The sequence below is a fragment of the Camellia sinensis genome, chromosome 14, assembly GCF_055761805.1.
Source record: "Camellia sinensis isolate YWXY chromosome 14, ASM5576180v1, whole genome shotgun sequence".
Classification (NCBI taxonomy): domain Eukaryota; kingdom Viridiplantae; phylum Streptophyta; class Magnoliopsida; order Ericales; family Theaceae; genus Camellia; species Camellia sinensis.
In genome coordinates, this window is record NC_138974.1 from 122,720,149 (window position 1) to 122,742,151 (window position 22,003).

A 22,003-nucleotide genomic window follows, 5' to 3' on the forward strand; every position below is an offset into this window, starting at 1 on the left:
TCGAACACTCGAACACCTATACGGATTCTCCAACACAGTGGCAGATATGTAAATACGGGGTTTACATACCATTTCTTGCGCATTACGGTTCGAACACTCGAACACCTATACGGATTCTCCCGCACAGTGGCAGATATGTAAATACGGGGTTTACATACCATTTCTTGCGCATTACGGATCGAACACTCGAACACCTATACGGATTCTCCTGCACAGTGGCAGATATGTAAATACGGGGTTTACATACCATTTCTTGCGCATTACGGTTCGAACACTCGAACACCTATACGGATTCTCCTGCACAGTGGCAGATATGTAAATACGGGGTTTACATACCATTTCTTGCGCATTACGGTTCGAACACTCGAACACCTATACGGATTCTCCTGCACAGTGGCAGATATGTAAATACGGGGTTTACATACCATTTCTTGCGCATTACGGTTCGAACACTCGAACACCTATACGGATTCTCCAGCACAGTGGCAGATATGTAAATACGGGGTTTACATACCATTTCTTGCGCATTACGGTTCGAACACTCGAACACCTATACGGATTCTCCCGCACAGGGGCAGATATGTAAATATGGGGTTTACAAACCATTTCTTGCGCATTACGGTTCGAACACTCGAAGACCTATACGGATTCTCCCGCACAGTGGCAGATATGTAAATGCGGGGTTTACTTGCCATTTCTTGCGCATTACGGTTCGAACACTTGAACACCTATACGGATTCTCCTGCACAGTGGCAGATATGTAAATACGGGGTTTACATACCATTTCTTGCGCATTACGGTTCGAACACTCGAACACCTATACGGATTCTCCTGCACAGTGGCAGATATGTAAATACGGGGTTTACATACCATTTCTTGCGCATTACGGTTCGAACACTCGAACACCTATACGGATTCTCCCGCACAGTGGCAGATATGTAAATACGGGGTTTACATACCATTTCTTGCGCATTACGGATCGAACACTCGAACACCTATACGGATTCTCCTGCACAGTGGCAGATATGTAAATACGGGGTTTACATACCATTTCTTGCGCGTTACGGTTCGAACACTCGAACACCTATACGGATTCTCCTGCACAGTGGCAGATATGTAAATACGGGGTTTACATACCATTTCTTGCGCATTACGGTTCGAACACTCGAACACCTATACGGATTCTCCTGCACAGTGGCAGATATGTAAATACGGGGTTTACATACCATTTCTTGCGCATTACGGTTCGAACACTCGAACACCTATACGGATTCTCCAGCACAGTGGCAGATATGCAAATACGGGGTTTACATACCATTTCTTGCGCATTACGGTTCGAACACTCGAACACCTATACGGATTCTCCCGCACAGGGGCAGATATGTAAAGATGGGGTTTACAAACCATTTCTTGCGCATTACGGTTCGAACACTCGAACACCTATACGAATTCTCCCGCACAGTGGAAGATATGTAAATACGGGGTTTACTTACCATTTCTTGCGCATTACGGTTCGAACACTCGAACACCTATACGGATTCTACTGCACAGTGGCAGATATGTAAATACGGGGTTTACATACCATTTCTTGCGCATTACGGTTCGAACACTCGAACACCTATACGGATTCTCCTGCACAGTGGCAGATATGTAAATACGGGGTTTACATACCATTTCTTGCGCATTACGGTTCGAACACTGGAACACCTATACGGATTCTCCTGCACAGTGGCAGATATGTAAATACGGGGTTTACATACCATTTCTTGCGCATTACGGTTCGAACACTCGTACACCTATACGGATTCTCCAGCACAGTGGCAGATATGTAAATACGGGGTTTACATACCATTTTTTGCGCATTATGGTTCGAACACACGAACACCAATGCGGATTCTCCTGCACAGTGGCAGATATGTAAATACGGGGTTTACATACCATTTCTTGCGCATTACGGTTCGAACAATCGAACACCTATACAGATTCTCCAGCACAGTGGCAGATATGTAAATACGGCGTTTACTTACCATTTCTCACGCATTAGGCTTCGAACACTCGAACACCTATACGGATTCTTCGGCACAGTGGCAGATATGTAAATACGGGGTTTACATACCATTTCTTGCGCATTACGGTTCGAACACTCGAACACCTATACGGATTCTTCCGCACAGTGGCAGATATGTAAATACGGGGTTTACATACCATTTCTTGCGCATTACGGATCGAACACTCGAACACCTATACGGATTCTCCTGCACAGTGGCAGATATGTAAATACGGGGTTTACATACCATTTCTTGCGCATTACGGTTCGAACACTCGAACACCTATACGGATTCTCCCGCACAGGGGCAGATATGTAAATATGGGGTTTACAAACCATTTCTTGCGCATTACGGTTCGAACACTCGAACACCTATACGGATTCTCCCGCACAGTGGCAGATATGTAAATACGGGGTTTACTTACCATTTCCTGCGCATTACGGTTCGAACACTTGAACACCTATACGGATTCTCCTGCACAGTGGCAGATATGTAAATGCGGGGTTTACCTACCATTTCTTGCGCATTACGGTTCGAACACGCGAACACCTATACGGATTCTCCTGCACAGTGACAGATATGTAAATACGGTGTTTACATACCATTTCTTGCGCATTACGGTTCGAACACTCGAACACCTATACGGATTCTCCCGCACAGTGGCAGATATGTAAATACGGGGTTTACATACCATTTCTTGCGCATTACGGATCGAACACTCGAACACCTATACGGATTCTCCTGCACAGTGGCAGATATGTAAATACGGGGTTTACATACCATTTCTTGCGCATTACGGTTCGAACACTCGAACACCTATACGGATTCTCCTGCACAGTGGCAGATATGTAAATACAGGATTTAAATACCGTTTCTTGAGCATTACGGTTCGAACACTCGAACACCTATACGGATTCTCCTGCACAGTGGCAGATATGTAAATACGGGGTTTACATACCATTTCTTGCGCATTACGGTTCGAACACTCGAACACCAATACGGATTCTCCAGCACAGTGGCAGATATGTAAATACGGGGTTTACAAACCATTTCTTGCGCATTACGGTTCGAACACTCGAACACCTATACGGATTCTCCCGCACAGTGGCAGATATGTAAATACGGGGTTTACATACCATTTCTTGCGCATTACGGATCGAACACTCGAACACCTATACGGATTCTCCTGCACAGTGGCAGATATGTAAATACGGGGTTTACATACCATTTCTTGCGCATTACGGTTCGAACACTCGAACACCTATACGGATTCTCCTGCACAGTGGCAGATATGTAAATACGGGGTTTACATACCATTTCTTGCGCATTACGGTTCGAACACTCGAACACCTATACGGATTCTCCAGCACAGTGGCAGATATGTAAATACGGGGTTTACATACCATTTCTTGCGCATTACGGTTCGAACACTCGAACACCTATACGGATTCTCCCGCACAGGGGCAGATATGTAAATATGGGGTTTACAAACCATTTCTTGCGCATTACGGTTCGAACACTCGAACACCTATACGGATTCTCCCGCACAGTGGCAGATATGTAAATGCGGGGTTTACTTACCATTTCTTGCGCATTACGGTTCGAACACTTGAACACCTATACGGATTCTCCTGCACAGTGGCAGATATGTAAATACGGGGTTTACATACCATTTCTTGCGCATTACGGTTCGAACACTCGAACACCTATACGGATTCTCCTGCACAGTGGCAGATATGTAAATACGGGGTTTACATACCATTTCTTGCGCATTACGGTTCGAACACTCGAACACCTATACGGATTCTCCCGCATAGTGGCAGATATGTAAATACGGGGTTTACATACCATTTCTTGCGCATTACGGATCGAACACTCGAACACCTATACGGATTCTCCTGCACAGTGGCAGATATGTAAATACGGGGTTTACATACCATTTCTTGCGCATTACGGTTCGAACACTCGAACACCTATACGGATTCTCCTGCACAGTGGCAGATATGTAAATACGGGGTTTACATACCATTTCTTGCGCATTACGGTTCGAACACTCGAACACCTATACGGATTCTCCTGCACAGTGGCAGATATGTAAATACGGGGTTTACATACCATTTCTTGCGCATTACGGTTCGAACACTCGAACACCTATACGGATTCTCCAGCACAGTGGCAGATATGTAAATACGGGGTTTACATACCATTTCTTGCGCATTACGGTTCGAACACTCGAACACCTATACGGATTCTCCCGCACAGGGGCAGATATGTAAATATGGGGTTTACAAACATTTCTTGCGCATTACGGTTCGAACACTCGAACACCTATACGAATTCTCCCGCACAGTGGCAGATATGTAAATACGGGGTTTACTTACCATTTCTTGCGCATTACGGTTCGAACACTCGAACACCTATACGGATTCTCCTGCACAGTGGCAGATATGTAAATACGGGGTTTACATACCATTTCTTGCGCATTACGGTTCGAACACTCGAACACCTATACGGATTCTCCCGCACAGTGGCAGATATGTAAATACGGGGTTTACATACCATTTCTTGCGCATTACGGTTCGAACACTCGAACACCTATACGGATTCTCCCGCACAGTGGCAGATATGTAAATACGGGGTTTACATACCATTTCTGGCGCATTACGGATCGAACACTCGAACACCTATACGGATTCTCCTGCACAGTGGCAGATATGTAAATACGGGGTTTACATACCATTTCTTGCGCATTACGGTTCGAACACTCGAACACCTATACGGATTCTCCTGCACAGTGGCAGATATGTAAATACGGGGTTTACATACCATTTCTTGCGCATTACGGTTCGAACACTCGAACACCTATACGGATTCTCCTGCACAGTGGCAGATATGTAAATACGGGGTTTACATACCATTTCTTGCGCATTACGGATCGAACACTCGAACACCTATACGGATTCTCCAGCACAGTGGCAGATATGTAAATACGGGGTTTACATACCATTTCTTGCGCATTATGGTTTGAATACTCGAACACCTATACGGATTCTCCTGCACAGTGGCAGATATGTAAATACGGGGTTTACATACCATTTCTTGCGCATTACGGTTCGAACAATCGAACACCTATACAGATTCTCCAGCACAGTGGCAGATATGTAAATACGGGGTTTACATACCATTTCTCACGCATTACGGTTCGAACACTCGAACACCTATACGGATTCTCCAGCACAGTGGCAGATATGTAAATACGGGGTTTACATACCATTTCTTGCGCATTACGGTTCGAACACTCGAACACCTATACGGATTCTCCCGCACAGTGGCAGATATGTAAATACGGGGTTTACAAACCATTTCTTGCGCATTACGGTTCGAACACTTGAACACCTATACGGATTCTCCTGCACAGTGGCAGATATGTAAATACGGGGTTTACATACCATTTCTTGCGCATTACGGTTCGAACACTCGAACACCTATACGGATTCTCCTGCACAGTGGCAGATATGTAAATACGGGGTTTACAAACCATTTCTTGCGCATTACGGTTCGAACACTCGAACACCTATACGGATTCTCCTGCACAGTGGCAGATATGTAAATACGGGGTTTACATACCATTTCTTGCGCATTACGGTTCGAGCACTCGAACACCTATACGGATTCTCCTGCACAGTGGCAGATATGTAAATGCGGGGTTTACGTACCATTTCTTGCGCATTACGGTTCGAACACGCGAACACCTATATGGATTCTCCTGCACAGTGGCAGATATGTAAATACGGGGTTTACATACCATTTCTGGCGCATTACGGTTCGAACACTGGAACACCTATACGGATTCTCCCGCACAGTGGCAGATATGTAAATACGGGGTTTACATACCATTTCTTGCGCATTACGGTTCGAACACTCGAACACCTATACGGATTCTCCTGCACAGTGGCAGATATGTAAATACGGGGTTTACATACCATTTCTTGCGCATTACGGTTCGAACACTCGAACACCTATACGGATTCTCCTGCACAGTGGCAGATATGTAAATACGGGGTTTACATACCATTTCTTGCGCATTACGGTTCGAACACTCGAACACCTATACGGATTCTCCCGCACAGGGGCAGATATGTAAATATGGGGTTTACAAACCATTTCTTGCGCATTACGGTTCGAACACTCGAACACCTATACGGATTCTCCAGCACAGTGGCAGATATGTAAATACGGGGTTTACATACCATTTTTTGCGCATTATGGTTCGAACACACGAACACCTATGCGGATTCTCCTGCACAGTGGCAGATATGTAAATACGAGGTTTACATACCATTTCTTGCGTATTACGGTTCGAACACTCGAACACCTATACGGATTCTCCTGCACAGTGGCAGATATGTAAATACGGGGTTTACATACCATTTTTTGCGCATTATGGTTCGAACACACGAACACCTATGCGGATTCTCCTGCACAGTGGCAGATATGTAAATACGGGGTTTACATACCATTTCTTGCGTATTACGGTTTGAACACTCAAACACCTATACGGATTCTCCCGCACAGTGGCAGATATGTAAATACGGGGTTTACAAACCATTTCTTGCGCATTACGGTTCGAACACTCGAACACCTATACGGATTCTCCCGCACAGGGGCAGATATGTAAATATGGGGTTTACAAACCATTTCTTGGGCATTACGGTTCGAACACTCGAACACCTATACGGATTCTCCCGCACAGTGGCAGATATGTAAATACGGGGTTTACTTACCATTTCTTGCGCATTACGGTTCGAACACTGGAACACCTATACGGATTCTCCTGCACAGTGGCAGATATGTAAATACGGGGTTTACATACCATTTCTTGCGCATTACGGTTCGAACACTCGAACACCTATACGGATTCTCCTGCACAGTGGCAGATATGTAAATACGGGGTTTACATACCATTTCTTGCGCATTACGGATCGAACACTCGAACACCTATACGGATTCTCCTGCACAGTGGCAGATATGTAAATACGGGGTTTACATACCATTTCTTGCGCATTACGGTTCGAACACTCGAACACCTATACGGATTCTCCAGCACAGTGGCAGATATGTAAATACGGGGTTTACATACCATTTTTTGCGCATTATGGTTCGAACACACGAACACCAATGCGGATTCTCCTGCACAGTGGCAGATATGTAAATACGGGGTTTACATACCATTTCTTGCGCATTATGGTTCGAACAATCGAACACCTATACAGATTCTCCAGCACAGTGGCAGATATGTAAATACGGCGTTTACTTACCATTTCTCACGCATTAGGCTTCGAACACTCGAACACCTATACGGATTCTTCGGCACAGTGGCAGATATGTAAATACGGGGTTTACATACCATTTCTTGCGCATTACGGTTCGAACACTCGAACACCTATACGGATTCTCCCGCACAGTGGCAGATATGTAAATACGGGGTTTACATACCATTTCTTGCGCATTACGGATCGAACACTCGAACACCTATACGGATTCTCCTGCACAGTGGCAGATATGTAAATACGGGGTTTACATACCATTTCTTGCGCATTACGGTTCGAACACTCGAACACCTATACGGATTCTCCCGCACAGGGGCAGATATGTAAATATGGGGTTTACAAACCATTTCTTGCGCATTACGGTTCGAACACTCGAACACCTATACGGATTCTCCCGCACAGTGGCAGATATGTAAATGCGGGGTTTACTTACCATTTCTTGCGCATTACGGTTCGAACACTGGAACACCTATACGGATTCTCCTGCACAGTGGCAGATATGTAAATACAGGATTTAAATACCGTTTCTTGAGCATTACGGTTCGAACACTCGAACACCTATACGGATTCTCCTGCACAGTGGCAGATATGTAAATACGGGGTTTACATACCATTTCTTGCGCATTACGGTTCGAACACTCGAACACCTATACGGATTCTCCAGCACAGTGGCAGATATGTAAATACGGGGTTTACATACCATTTCTTGCGCATTACGGTTCGAACACTCGAACACCTATACGGATTCTCCCCCATAGTGGCAGATATGTAAATACGGGGTTTACATACCATTTCTTGCGCATTACGGATCGAACACTCGAACACCTATACGGATTCTCCTGCACAGTGGCAGATATGTAAATACGGGGTTTACATACCATTTCTTGCGCATTACGGTTCGAACACTCGAACACCTATACGGATTCTCCTGCACAGTGGCAGATATGTAAATACGGGGTTTACATACCATTTCTTGCGCATTACGGTTCGAACACTCGAACACCTATACGGATTCTCCAGCACAGTGGCAGATATGTAAATACGGGGTTTACATACCATTTCTTGCGCATTACGGTTCGAACACTCGAACACCTATACGGATTCTCCCGCACAGGGGCAGATATGTAAATATGGGGTTTACAAACCATTTCTTGCGCATTACGGTTCGAACACTCGAACACCTATACGGATTCTCCCGCACAGTGGCAGATATGTAAATGCGGGGTTTACTTACCATTTCTTGCGCATTACGGTTCGAACACTTGAACACCTATACGGATTCTCCAGCACAGTGGCAGATATGTAAATACGGGGTTTACATACCATTTCTTGCGCATTACGGTTCGAACACTCGAACACCTATACGGATTCTCCTGCACAGTGGCAGATATGTAAATACGGGGTTTACATACCATTTCTTGCGCATTACGGTTCGAACACTCGAACACCTATACGGATTCTCCCGCACAGTGGCAGATATGTAAATACGGGGTTTACATACCATTTCTTGCGCATTACGGATCGAACACTCGAACACCTATACGGATTCTCCTGCACAGTGGCAGATATGTAAATACGGGGTTTACATACCATTTCTTGCGCATTACGGTTCGAACACTCGAACACCTATACGGATTCTCCGGCACAGTGGCAGATATGTAAATACGGGGTTTACATACCATTTCTTGCGCATTACGGTTCGAACACTCGAACACCTATACGGATTCTCCTGCATAGTGGCAGATATGTAAATACGGGGTTTACATACCATTTCTTGCGCATTACGGTTCGAACACTCGAACACCTATACGGATTCTCCAGCACAGTGGCAGATATGTAAATACGGGGTTTACATACCATTTCTTGCGCATTACGGTTCGAACACTCGAACACCTATACGGATTCTCCCGCACAGGGGCAGATATGTAAATATGGGGTTTACAAACCATTTCTTGCGCATTACGGTTCGAACACTCGAACACCTATACGAATTCTCCCGCACAGTGGCAGATATGTAAATACGGGGTTTACTTACCATTTCTTGCGCATTACGGTTCGAACACTCGAACACCTATACGGATTCTCCTGCACAGTGGCAGATATGTAAATACGGGGTTTACATACCATTTCTTGCGCATTACGGTTCGAACACTCGAACACCTATACGGATTCTCCTGCACAGTGGCAGATATGTAAATACGGGGTTTACATACCATTTCTTGCGCATTCCGGTTCGAACACTCGAACACCTATACGGATTCTCCCGCACAGTGGCAGATATGTAAATACGGGGTTTACATACCATTTCTGGCGCATTACGGATCGAACACTCGAACACCTATACGGATTCTCCTGCACAGTGGCAGATATGTAAATACGGGGTTTACATACCATTTCTTGCGCATTACGGTTCGAACACTCGAACACCTATACGGATTCTCCTGCACAGTGGCAGATATGTAAATACGGGGTTTACATACCATTTCTGGCGCATTACGGTTCGAACACTCGAACACCTATACGGATTCTCCTGCACAGTGGCAGATATGTAAATACGGGGTTTACATACCATTTCTTGCGCATTACGGTTCGAACACTCGAACACCTATACGGATTCTCCAGCACAGTGGCAGATATGTAAATACGGGGTTTACATACCATTTTTTGCGCATTATGGTTCGAACACACGAACACCAATGCGGATTCTCCTGCACAGTGGAAGATATGTAAATACGGGGTTTACATACCATTTCTTGCGCATTACGGTTCGAACAATCGAACACCTATACAGATTCTCCAGCACAGTGGCAGATATGTAAATACGGCGTTTACTTACCATTTCTCACGCATTAGGCTTCGAACACTCGAACACCTATACGGATTCTTCGGCACAGTGGCAGATATGTAAATACGGGGTTTACATACCATTTCTTGCGCATTACGGTTCGAACACTCGAACACCTATACGGATTCTCCCGCACAGTGGCAGATATGTAAATACGGGGTTTACAAACCATTTCTTGCGCATTACGGTTCGAACACTTTAACACCTATACGGATTCTCCTGCACAGTGGCAGATATGTAAATACGGGGTTTCCATACCATTTCTTGCGCATTACGGTTCGAACACTCGAACACCTATACGGATTCTCCTGCACAGTGGCAGATATGTAAATACGGTTTTTACATACCATTTCTTGCGCATTACGGTTCGAACACTCGAACACCTATACGGATTCTCCCGCACAGGGGCAGATATGTAAATATGGGGTTTACAAACCATTTCTTGCGCATTACGGTTCGAACACTCGAACACCTATACGGATTCTCCAGCACAGTGGCAGATATGTAAATACGGGGTTTACATACCATTTTTTGCACATTATGGTTCGAACACTCGAACACCTATGCGGATTCTCCTGCACAGTGGCAGATATGTAAATACGGGGTTTACATACCATTTCTTGCGTATTACGGTTCGAACACTCGAACACCTATACGGATTCTCCCGCACAGGGGCAGATATGTAAATATGGGGTTTACAAACCATTTCTTGCGCATTACGGTTCGAACACTCGAACACCTATACGGATTCTCCAGCACAGTGGCAGATATGTAAATACGGGGTTTACATACCATTTTTTGCGCATTATGGTTCGAACACACGAACACCGATGCGGATTCTCCTGCACAGTGGCAGATATGTAAATACGAGGTTTACATACCATTTCTTGCGTATTACGGTTCGAACACTCGAACACCTATACGGATTCTCCTGCACAGTGGCAGATATGTAAATACGGGGTTTACATACCATTTTTTGCGCATTATGGTTCGAACACACGAACACCTATGCGGATTCTCCTGCACAGTGGCAGATATGTAAATACGGGGTTTACATACCATTTCTTGCGTATTACGGTTCGAACACTCAAACACCTATACGGATTCTCCCGCACAGTGGCAGATATGTAAATACGGGGTTTACAAACCATTTCTTGCGCATTACGGTTCGAACACTCGAACACCTATACGGATTCTCCCGCACAGGGGCAGATATGTAAATATGGGGTTTACAAACCATTTCTTGGGCATTACGGTTCGAACACTCGAACACCTATACGGATTCTCCCGCACAGTGGCAGATATGTAAATACGGGGTTTACTTACCATTTCTTGCGCATTACGGTTCGAACACTCGAACACCTATACGGATTCTCCTGCACAGTGGCAGATATGTAAATACGGGGTTTACATACCATTTCTTGCGCATTACGGTTCGAACACTCGAACACCTATACGGATTCTCCCGCACAGTGGCAGATATGTAAATACGGGGTTTACATACCATTTCTTGCGCATTACGGATCGAACACTCGAACACCTATACGGATTCTCCTGCACAGTGGCAGATATGTAAATACGGGGTTTACATACCATTTCTTGCGCATTACGGTTCGAACACTCGAACACCTATACGGATTCTCCTGCACAGTGGCAGATATGTAAATACGGGGTTGACATACCATTTCTTGCGCATTACGGTTCGAACACTCGAACACCTATACGGATTCTCCTGCACAGTGGCAGATATGTAAATACGGGGTTTCCATACCATTTCTTGCGCATTACGGTTCGAACACTCGAACACCTATACGGATTCTCCAGCACAGTGGCAGATATGTAAATACGGGGTTTACATACCATTTTTTGCGCATTATGGTTCGAACACACGAACACCAATGCGGATTCTCCTGCACAGTGGCAGATATGTAAATACGGGGTTTACATACCATTTCTTGCGCATTATGGTTCGAACAATCGAACACCTATACAGATTCTCCAGCACAGTGGCAGATATGTAAATACGGCGTTTACTTACCATTTCTCACGCATTAGGCTTCGAACACTCGAACACCTATACGGATTCTTCGGCACAGTGGCAGATATGTAAATACGGGGTTTACATACCATTTCTTGCGCATTACGGTTCGAACACTCGAACACCTATACGGATTCTCCCGCACAGTGGCAGATATGTAAATACGGGGTTTACATACCATTTCTTGCGCATTACGGATCGAACACTCGAACACCTATACGGATTCTCCTGCACAGTGGCAGATATGTAAATACGGGGTTTACATACCATTTCTTGCGCATTACGGTTCGAACACTCGAACACCTATACGGATTCTCCCGCACAGGGGCAGATATGTAAATATGGGGTTTACAAACCATTTCTTGCGCATTACGGTTCGAACACTCGAACACCTATACGGATTCTCCCGCACAGTGGCAGATATGTAAATACGGGGTTTACTTACCATTTCTTGCGCATTACGGTTCGAACACTTGAACACCTATACGGATTCTCCTGCACAGTGGCAGATATGTAAATGCGGGGTTTACCTACCATTTCTTGCGCATTACGGTTCGAACACGCGAACACCTATACGGATTCTCCTGCACAGTGGCAGATATGTAAATACGGGGTTTACATACCATTTCTTGCGCATTACGGTTCGAACACTCGAACACCTATACGGATTCTCCCGCACAGTGGCAGATATGTAAATACGGGGTTTACATACCATTTCTTGCGCATTACGGTTCGAACACTCGAACACCTATACGGATTCTCCTGCACAGTGGCAGATATGTAAATACAGGGTTTACATACCATTTCTTGCGCATTACGGTTCGAACACTCGAACACCTATACGGATTCTCCAGCACAGTGGCAGATATGTAAATACGGGGTTTACATACCATTTCTTGCGCATTACGGTTCGAACACTCGAACACCTATACGGATTCTCCAGCACAGTGGCAGATATGTAAATACGGGGTTTACATACCATTTCTTGCGCATTACGGTTCCAACACTCGAACATCTATACGGATTCTCCCGCACAGGGGCAGATATGTAAATATGGGGTTTACAAACCATTTCTTGCGCATTACGGTTCGAACACTCGAACACCTATACGGATTCTCCCGCACAGTGGCAGATATGTAAATACGGGGTTTACTTACCATTTCTTGCGCATTACGGTTCGAACACTTGAACACCTATACGGATTCTCCTGCACAGTGGCAGATATGTAAATACGGGGTTTACATACCATTTCTTGCGCATTACGGTTCGAACACTCGAACACCTATACGGATTCTCCTGCACAGTGGCAGATATGTAAATACGGGGTTTACATACCATTTCTTGCGCATTACGGTTCGAACACTCGAACACCTATACGGATTCTCCAGCACAGTGGCAGATATGTAAATACGGGGTTTACATACCATTTCTTGCGCATTACGGTTCGAACACTCGAACACCTATACGGATTCTCCCGCACAGGGGCAGATATGTAAATATGGGGTTTACAAACCATTTCTTGCGCATTACGGTTCGAACACTCGAACACCTATACGGATTCTCCCGCACAGTGGCAGATATGTAAATACGGGGTTTAGTTACCATTTCTTGCGCATTACGGTTCGAACACTTGAACACCTATACGGATTCTCCTGCACAGTGGCAGATATGTAAATGCGGGGTTTACCTACCATTTCTTGCGCATTACGGTTCGAACACGCGAACACCTATACGGATTCTCCTGCACAGTGGCAGATATGTAAATACGGGGTTTACATACCATTTCTTGCGCATTACGGTTCGAACACTCGAACACCTATACGGATTCTCCCGCACAGTGGCAGATATGTAAATACGGGGTTTACATACCATTTCTTGCGCATTACGGTTCGAACACTCGAACACCTATACGGATTCTCCTGCACAGTGGCAGATATGTAAATACAGGGTTTACATACCATTTCTTGCGCATTACGGTTCGAACACTCGAACACCTATACGGATTCTCCAGCACAGTGGCAGATATGTAAATACGGGGTTTACATACCATTTCTTGCGCATTACGGTTCGAACACTCGAACACCTATACGGATTCTCCAGCACAGTGGCAGATATGTAAATACGGGGTTTACATACCATTTCTTGCGCATTACGGTTCCAACACTCGAACACCTATACGGATTCTCCCGCACAGGGGCAGATATGTAAATATGGGGTTTACAAACCATTTCTTGCGCTTTACGGTTCGAACACTCGAACACCTATACGGATTCTCCCGCACAGTGGCAGATATGTAAATACGGGGTTTACTTACCATTTCTTGCGCATTACGGTTCGAACACTTGAACACCTATACGGATTCTCCTGCACAGTGGCAGATATGTAAATACGGGGTTTACATACCATTTCTTGCGCATTACGGTTCGAACACTCGAACACCTATACGGATTCTCCTGCACAGTGGCAGATATGTAAATACGGGGTTTACATACCATTTCTTGCGCATTACGGTTCGAACACTCGAACACCTATACGGATTCTCCAGCACAGTGGCAGATATGTAAATACGGGGTTTACATACCATTTTTTGCGCATTATGGTTCGAACACCCGAACACCAATGCGGATTCTCCTGCACAGTGGCAGATATGTAAATACGGGGTTTACATACCATTTCTTGCGCATTACGGTTCGAACAATCGAACACCTATACAGATTCTCCAGCACAGTGGCAGATATGTAAATACGGCGTTTACTTACCATTTCTCACGCATTAGGCTTCGAACACTCGAACACCTATACGGATTCTTCGGTACAGTGGCAGATATGTAAATACGGGGTTTACATACCATTTCTTGCGCATTACGGTTCGAACACTCGAACACCTATACGGATTCTCCCGCACAGTGGCAGATATGTAAATACGGGGTTTACATACCATTTCTTGCGCATTACGGATCGAACACTCGAACACCTATACGGATTCTCCGGCACAGTGGCAGATAAGTAAATACGGGGTTTACATACCATTTCTTGCGCATTACGGTTCGAACACTCGAACACCTATACGGATTCTCCCGCACAGGGGCAGATATGTAAATATGGGGTTTACAAACCATTTCTTGCGCTTTACGGTTCGAACACTCGAACACCTATACGGATTCTCCCGCACAGTGGCAGATATGTAAATACGGGGTTTACTTACCATTTCTTGCGCATTACGGTTCGAACACTTGAACACCTATACGGATTCTCCTGCACAGTGGCAGATATGTAAATACGGGGTTTACCTACCATTTCTTGCGCATTACGGTTCGAACACGCGAACACCTATACGGATTCTCCTGCACAGTGGCAGATATGTAAATACGGGGTTTACATACCATTTCTTGCGCATTACGGTTCGAACACTCGAACACCTATACGGATTCTCCCGCACAGTGGCAGATATGTAAATACGGGGTTTACATACCATTTCTTGCGCATTACGGATCGAACACTCGAACACCTATACGGATTCTCCTGCACAGTGGCAGATAAGTAAATACGGGGTTTACATACCATTTCTTGCGCATTACGGTTCGAACACTCGAACACCTATACGGATTCTCCCGCACAGGGGCAGATATGTAAATATGGGGTTTACAAACCATTTCTTGCGCATTACGGTTCGAACACTCGAACACCTATACGGATTCTCCCGCACAGTGGCAGATATGTAAATACGGGGTTTACTTACCATTTCTTGCGCATTACGGTTCGAACACTTGAACACCTATACGGATTCTCCTGCACAGTGGCAGATATGTAAATACGGGGTTTACCTACCATTTCTTGCGCATTACGGTTCGAACACGCGAACACCTATACGGATTCTCCTGCACAGTGGCAGATATGTAAATACGGGGTTTACATACCATTTCTTGCGCATTACGGTTCGAACACTCGAACACCTATACGGATTCTCCCGCACAGTGGCAGATATGTAAATACGGGGTTTACATACCATTTCTTGCGCATTACGGATCGAACACTCGAACACCTATACGGATTCTCCAGCACAGTGGCAGATATGTAAATACGGGGTTTACATACCATTTCTTGCGCATTACGGTTCGAACACTCGAACACCTATACGGATTCTCCCGCACAGGGGCAGATATGTAAATATGGGGTTTACAAACCATTTCTTGCGCATTACGGTTCGAACACTCGAACACCTATACGGATTCTCCCGCACAGTGGCAGATATGTAAATACGGGGTTTACTTACCATTTTTTGCGCATTACGGTTCGAACACTTGAACACCTATACGGATTCTCCTGCACAGTGGCAGATATGTAAATACGGGGTTTACATACCATTTCTTGCGCATTACGGTTCGAACACTCGAACACCTATACGGATTCTCCTGCACAGTGGCAGATATGTAAATACGGGGTTTACATACCATTTCTTGCGCATTACGGTTCGAACACTCGAACACCTATACGGATTCTCCAACACAGTGGCAGATATGTAAATACGGGGTTTACATACCATTTTTTGCGCATTATGGTTCGAACACCCGAACACCAATGCGGATTCTCCTGCACAGTGGCAGATATGTAAATACGGGGTTTACATACCATTTCTTGCGCATTACGGTTCGAACAATCGAACACCTATACAGATTCTCCAGCACAGTGGCAGATATGTAAATACGGGGTTTACTTACCATTTCTCACGCATTAGGCTTCGAACACTCGAACACCTATACGGATTCTTCGGTACAGTGGCAGATATGTAAATACGGGGTTTACATACCATTTCTTGCGCATTACGGTTCGAACACTCGAACACCTATACGGATTCTCCCGCACAGTGGCAGATATGTAAATACGGGGTTTACATACCACTTCTTGCGCATTACGGATCGAACACTCGAACACCTATACGGATTCTCCGGCACAGTGGCAGATAAGTAAATACGGGGTTTACATACCATTTCTTGCGCATTACGGTTCGAACACTCGAACACCTATACGGATTCTCCCGCACAGGGGCAGATATGTAAATATGGGGTTTACAAACCATTTCTTGCGCATTACGGTTCGAACACTCGAACACCTATACGGATTCTCCCGCACAGTGGCAGATATGTAAATACGGGGTTTACTTACCATTTCTTGCGCATTACGGTTCGAACACTTGAACACCTATACGGATTCTCCTGCACAGTGGCAGATATGTAAATACGGGGTTTACCTACCATTTCTTGCGCATTACGGTTCGAACACGCGAACACCTATACGGATTCTCCTGCACAATGGCAGATATGTAAATACGGGGTTTACATACCATTTCTTGCGCATTACGGTTCGAACACTCGAACACCTATACGGATTCTCCCGCACAGTGGCAGATATGTAAATACGGGGTTTACATACCATTTCTTGCGCATTACGGATCGAACACTCGAACACCTATACGGATTCTCCTGCACAGTGGCAGATAAGTAAATACGGGGTTTACATACCATTTCTTGCGCATTACGGTTCGAACACTCGAACACCTATACGGATTCTCCCGCACAGGGGCAGATATGTAAATATGGGGTTTACAAACCATTTCTTGCGCATTACGGTTCGAACACTCGAACACCTATACGGATTCTCCCGCACAGTGGCAGATATGTAAATACGGGGTTTACTTACCATTTCTTGCGCATTACGGTTCGAACACTTGAACACCTATACGGATTCTCCTGCACAGTGGCAGATATGTAAATACGGGGTTTACCTACCATTTCTTGCGCATTACGGTTCGAACACGCGAACACCTATACGGATTCTCCTGCACAGTGGCAGATATGTAAATACGGGGTTTACATACCATTTCTTGCGCATTACGGTTCGAACACTCGAACACCTATACGGATTCTCCCGCACAGTGGCAGATATGTAAATACGGGGTTTACATACCATTTCTTGCGCATTACGGATCGAACACTCGAACACCTATACGGATTCTCCAGCACAGTGGCAGATATGTAAATACGGGGTTTACATACCATTTCTTGCGCATTACGGTTCGAACACTCGAACACCTATACGGATTCTCCCGCACAGGGGCAGATATGTAAATATAGGGTTTACAAACCATTTCTTGCGCATTACGGTTCGAACACTCGAACACCTATACGGATTCTCCCGCACAGTGGCAGATATGTAAATACGGGGTTTACTTACCATTTTTTGCGCATTACGGTTCGAACACTTGAACACCTATACGGATTCCCCTGCACAGTGGCAGATATGTAAATAAGGGGTTTACATACCATTTCTTGCGCATTACGGTTCGAACACTCGAACACCTATACGGATTCTCCCGCACAGTGGCAGATATGTAAATACGGGGTTTACATACCATTTCTTGCGCATTACGGATCGAACACTCGAACACCTATACGGATTCTCCTGCACAGTGGCAGATAAGTAAATACGGGGTTTACATACCATTTCTTGCGCATTACGGTTCGAACACTCGAACACCTATACGGATTCTCCCGCACAGGGGCAGATATGTAAATATGGGGTTTACAAACCATTTCTTGCGCATTACGGTTCGAACACTCGAACACCTATACGGATTCTCCCGCACAGTGGCAGATATGTAAATACGGGGTTTACTTACCATTTCTTGCGCATTACGGTTCGAACACTTGAACACCTATACGGATTCTCCTGCACAGTGGCAGATATGTAAATACGGGGTTTACATACCATTTCTTGCGCATTACGGTTCGAACACTCGAACACCTATACGGATTCTCCAGCACAGTGGCAGATATGTAAATACGGGGTTTACATACCATTTTTTGCGCATTATGGTTCGAACACACGAACACCAATGCGGATTCTCCTGCACAGTGGCAGATATGTAAATACGGGGTTTACATACCATTTCTTGCGCATTATGGTTCGAACAATCGAACACCTATACAGATTCTCCAGCATAGTAGCAGATATGTAAATACGGCGTTTACTTACCATTTCTCACGCATTAGGCTTCGAACACTCGAACACCTATACGGATTCTTCGGCACAGTGGCAGATATGTAAATACGGGGTTTACATACCATTTCTTGCGCATTACGGTTCGAACACTCGAACACCTATACGGATTCTCCCGCACAGTGGCAGATATGTAAATACGGGGTTTACATACCATTTCTTGCGCATTACGGATCGAACACTCGAACACCTATACGGATTCTCCTGCACAGTGGCAGATATGTAAATACGGGGTTTACATACCATTTCTTGCGCATTACGGTTCGAACACTCGAACACCTATACGGATTCTCCCGCACAGGGGCAGATATGTAAATATGGGGTTTACAAACCATTTCTTGCACATTACGGTTCGAACACTCGAACACCTATACGGATTCTCCCGCACAGTGGCAGATATGTAAATACGGGGTTTACTTACCATTTCTTGCGCATTACGGTTCGAACACTTGAACACCTATACGGATTCTCCTGCACAGTGGCAGATATGTAAATACGGGGTTTACATACCATTTCTTGCGCATTACGGTTCGAACACTCGAACACCTATACGGATTCTCCTGCACAGTGGCAAATATGTAAATACGGGGTTTACATACCATTTCTTGCGCATTACGGTTCGAACACTCGAACACCTATACGGATTCTCCTGCACAGTGGCAGATATGTAAATACGGGGTTTACATACCATTTCTTGCGCATTACGGTTCGAACACTCGAACACCTATACGGATTCTCCCGCACAGTGGCAGATATGTAAATACGGGGTTTACATACCATTTCTTGCGCATTACGGATCGAACACTCGAACACCTATACGGATTCTCCTGCACCGTGGCAGATATGTAAATACGGGGTTTACATACCATTTCTTGCGCATTACGGTTCGAACACTCGAACACCTATACGGATTCTCCTGCACAGTGGTAGATATGTAAATACGGGGTTTACATACCATTTCTTGCGCATTACGGTTCGAACACTCGAACACCTATACGGATTCTCCTGCACAGTGGCAGATATGTAAATACGGGGTTTACATACCATTTCTTGCGCATTACGGTTCGAACACTCGAACACCTATACGGATTCTCCAGCACAGTGGCAGATATGTAAATACGGGGTTTACATACCATTTTTTGCGCATTATGGTTCGAACACACGAACACCAATACGGATTCTCCTGCACAGTGGCAGATATGTAAATACGGGGTTTACATACCATTTCTTGCGCATTACGGTCCGAACAATCGAACACCTATACAGATTCTCCAGCACAGTGGCAGATATATAAATACGGCGTTTACTTACCATTTCTCACGCATTAGGCTTCGAACACTCGAACACCTATACGGATTCTTCGGCACAGTGGCAGATATGTAAATACGGGGTTTGCATACCATTTCTTGCGCATTATGGTTCGAACAATCGAACACCTATACAGATTCTCCAGCACAGTGGCAGATATGTAAATACGGCGTTTACTTACCATTTCTCACGCATTAGGCTTCGAACACTCGAACACCTATACGGATTCTTCGGCACAGTGGCAGATATGTAAATACGGGGTTTACAAACCATTTCTTGCGCATTACGGTTCGAACACTCGAACACCTATACGGATTCTCCCGCACAGTGGCAGATATGTAAATACGGGGTTTACATACCATTTCTTGCGCATTACGGATCGAACACTCGAACACCTATACGGATTCTCCTGCACAGTGGCAGATATGTAAATACGGGGTTTACATACCATTTCTTGCGCATTACGGTTCGAACACTCGAACACCTATACGGATTCTCCCGCACAGGGGCAGATATGTAAATATGGGGTTTACAAACCATTTCTTGCGCATTACGGTTCGAACACTCGAACACCTATACGGATTCTCCTGCACAGTGGCAGATATGTAAATACGGGGTTTACATACCATTTCTTGCGCATTACGGATCGAACACTCGAACACCTATACGGATTCTCCTGCACAGTGGCAGATATGTAAATACGGGGTTTACATACCATTTCTTGCGCATTACGGTTCGAACACTCGAACACCTATACGGATTCTCCTGCACAGTGGCAGATATGTAAATACGGGGTTGACATACCATTTCTTGCGCATTACTGTTCGAACACTCGAACACCTATACGGATTCTCCTGCACAGTGGCAGATATGTAAATACGGGGTTTACATACCATTTCTTGCGCATTACGGTTCGAACACTCGAACACCTATACGGATTCTCCTGCACAGTGGCAGATATGTAAATACGGGGTTTACATACCATTTCTTGCGCATTACGGTTCGAACACTCGAACACCTATACGGATTCTCCTGCACAGTGGCAGATATGTAAATACGGGGTTTACATACCATTTCTTGCGCATTACGGTTCGAACACTCGAACACCTATACGGATTCTCCAGCACAGTGGCAGATATGTAAATACGGGGTTTACATACCATTTCTTGCGCATTACGGTTCGAACACTCGAACACCTATACGGATTCTCCCGCACAGTGGCAGATATGTAAATACGGGGTTTACATACCATTTCTTGCGCATTACGGATCGAACACTCGAACACCTATACGGATTCTCCTGCACCGTGGCAGATATGTAAATACGGGGTTTACATACCATTTCTTGCGCATTACGGTTCGAACACTCGAACACCTATA